The sequence below is a fragment of the Mandrillus leucophaeus genome, unplaced genomic scaffold, assembly GCF_000951045.1.
Source record: "Mandrillus leucophaeus isolate KB7577 unplaced genomic scaffold, Mleu.le_1.0 Scaffold90, whole genome shotgun sequence".
NCBI lineage: Eukaryota > Metazoa > Chordata > Mammalia > Primates > Cercopithecidae > Mandrillus > Mandrillus leucophaeus.
The window spans coordinates 2,858,352-2,862,014 of NW_012109808.1; positions in this window are offsets into that span (position 1 = coordinate 2,858,352).

A 3,663-nucleotide genomic window follows, 5' to 3' on the forward strand; every position below is an offset into this window, starting at 1 on the left:
GAAAGAGCGGGAGGTTGGTCTTTAGGAGTATACTAGTTCGTTCTTGTACCAAATATATTACACCCAATATTATAATTATACCTAATATTTTAATTCTTATACCCAATATTATAATTCTTATACCTAGTATTACAATTATTTAATTATAAAGAAATACCCAGTATTTGTTTCTAGAAATGCAAGAATGTACTAATACACTCTTCAAGAGTGTATTAGTTCACTCTGGGTAACTCATAAAGAAAAGAGGTTTATTTGATACAGTTCCACAGGCTGTAAAGGAGCATGATGCCGGCATCTGCTCAGCTTCTAGGGAGGTCTCAGGAAGCTTACAATCATGGCGGAAGGTGAACAGGGAGCAGGCACATCTTACATGGGAGGAGCAGCGGCAAGATGGGAGGTGGTGCCATACATGTTTAAAGTATAAGATTTTATGAGATCTTACTCAGCGACCATAAGGACAGTACCAAGAGGGATGTTGCTAAACCATTTATGAGAACCACCCCCATGATCCAAACACCTCCCACCAGGCCCCGCCTCCAACACTGGTGATTACAATTAACATGAGATTTGTGCAGGGACACAGATCCAAGCCATATCAAGGAGTAAGTGGAATTGTGTTGGGGATCATATGAAAAAGCAAGGCATATTTAAAAAGATGATGTTGTCCTCACCTTTGTAAGGAGCTCAACAGTACTGAGAAAATCTAACAATTCAAAACTTTGGAATATCCTGAGATAAAACCCCAATAATGAACATTGATTCTTTCATAATAGGTTGTAGAAGTGGTGAAGAGTCTGAGAGTAGCTTCTAGGGGCAATGTACAAGGACAAGTGTGAGAGTATGGGGTATTTTGGGGGCACAATAACACATGTTTTTGGTCATACCTTGAAGGCATTATATTAAAAAAGCTAATTTTTAGTATTCAAATATTGGTGGTATCCTGCTTTCAAAACAGGAAGCCACAAAATCAAGTGAAACTGAACTTCTGCTCAGGGAACATGGAGCAGACATACTTCTTTCTATTCCTCTTGTTAAGTACAAAAAAAAAAAAACTAGAAAAAGCATTAGAGAACTCTTTAAAATGGAGAGAAGACGACGACTAGGGGCCTGAAGACCCAAGGAACAACATGGTATTGATTTGCTTGGGTTTTTTTAAGCTCATATGTTCAAAACTTGGAGCTAAAGAAGCTAGCAATCTAAACATGCCAAAAAGTACAGGATACAGTAACAACAACAAAATCCTGCTCTCTTTACCAACCGGATCAGAAAAATAGAAGCCTAGGAAGGCAGAAAACTTATGTATTTCATTCCAGCCAAACACCACAGAAAAATCTGCACCCCCATTTCTATCACCAGCAGCAAAACCCATGTGCTGAGTTTACACCTCAACATCTCACCAAGCACATGTAAGAAACCTCCAAACCCACCACTAGTGTGGTACTAAAAGGGCAAGTAGAGAGCCAAGACTTAAAAAAAAAATTGTAGGTACGTAGTAGTTGTATATATTAATGGGGCACATGAGATATTTTAATGTAGGCATACAATGCATAACAATCACATCAGGGTAAATGGGATATCAATCAACCCGATCATTTATTCTTTGTGTTACAAACAATACAATTATAGTCTTTTAGTAATTTTAAGATGTACAATAAATTATTATTGATTATAGTCACCCTGTTGTGTTATCAAATTCTAGATCTTATTCATTCTATCTAGTGATATTTTTGTACCATTAACCATTCTCTCTACCCCTGCCCCACTACCCTTCCCACCTCTGGTAACCATGATTCTACTCCATGAATTCAGTTGTTTAAATTTTTAGCTCCCACAAATAAGTGAGAACATGCACAGTGTGTCTTTCCATGACTGGTTTATTTCAGTTAACATGATGACCTCCAGTTTCATCTATGTTGTTGCAAATGATAAGATCTCACTCTTTTCTATTGGCTGAAGAATACTCCATTGTGTATATGCACCACATTTTCTCTATCCATTAGTCTGTTGAGGGAAACTTAGGTTGCTTCAAAATCTTGGCTATTGTGAATAATGCTGCAACAAACAAGGAAGTACAGATACATCTTTGATAGGCTAGTCTCCTTTTTCGGGTGTATATTCCTAGCAATGGGATTGCTGGATCATTTGGTAGCTCTATTTTTATTTTTTGGGGGGAACCTCCAAACTGCTCTCCATAGTAGTTGAACTAATTTCCATTCACACCACCAGTGTATGGTGGTTCCCTTTTCTCCATATCCTCATTAGTATTTGCTCTTGCCTGTCTGTTTGATAAAAGGCATCTTAACTGGGGTGAGTTGATATGTCATGGCAGTTTCAATTTGTATTTCTCTGATGATCAGTGGTGTTGGGCACCTTTTCATATCCCTGTTTGCCATTTCTATTGCTCTGAGAAATGTTTATTCATATATTTTGACCATTTTAAAATTATATTATCAGATTGTTTCATATAGGGTTGTTTAAGCTACTTATGTATTCTGGTTATTAATCCCTTGCCAGATGGGTAGTTTGCAAATATTTTCTCCCATTCTGTGAGTTATCTCTTCACTTTGTTGATTGCTTTCTTTGCTGTACAGAAGCTTTTTAACTTGATGTGATCTCATTTGTCCACCTTTGCTTTGGTTGCCTGGGCTTGTGGGGTATTACTCAAGAAATCTGTACCAATTCCTATGTCCTGAAGATTTCCCTCAGTGTTTTCATGTAGTAGTTTCATAGTTTGAGGACTTATATTTAAGTTTTTAATTCATTGTGATTTGATATTTGTATACGGTGAGAGGTAGACATCTAGTTTCATTCTTCTGCATATAGATTTCCAATTTTCTCAGCACCATTTATTAAAGGGACTGTTCTTTTCTGATGTATGTTCTTGCCACCTTTGTTGAAAATGAATTTACTGTTTGATATGGTTAGGCTTTATCTCCACCTGAATCTCATCTTGAATTGTAATCCTCATAATCTCCATGGCTCAAGGGAGAGACCAGGTAGAGGTAATTGAATCATGGGAGCAGTTCCCCCCAGCTGTTCTCATGATACTGAGTGAATTCTCGTGAGATCTGATAGTTTTATAAGGGGCTCTTCGTATTTTGCTCAGCACTTCTCCTTCCTGCTACCTTGCAAAGATCGTGCCTTGCTTCCCCTTCACCTTCCACCATGATTGTAAGTTTCCTGAGGCTTCCCAGCCATGCAGAACTATGAGTCAAGTAAACCTCTTTCATTTATAAATTACCCAGTCTTGGGCAGTTCTTTGTAGCAGTATGAAAGTGAACTAACTAATACACTGTAGATGTATACATTTGCTTTTGGTTTCTCTATTCTGTTCCATTGGTCTATGTGTCTGTTTTTGTGCCAATACCATGCTGTTTTGGTAACTACAACTTTGGAGTATGTTGAACTCAGGTAATGTGATTCTTCCAGATTTGATCTTTTTGCTCAGGACAGCTTTGGCTATTCTGGGTCTTTGTGGTTCCATATAAAATTTAGGATTTATTTTTTTTTTCTGTGATGAATGTCATTGTTATTTTGATAGGAATTTCATTGAATCTATACATTGTTTTGCATAGTATGGATATTTTAACAATATCAATCCATTCAATGCATAAAAATGTAGTATCTTTCCATTTTTTTGTGTCCCTCTCAACTTCTTTCATC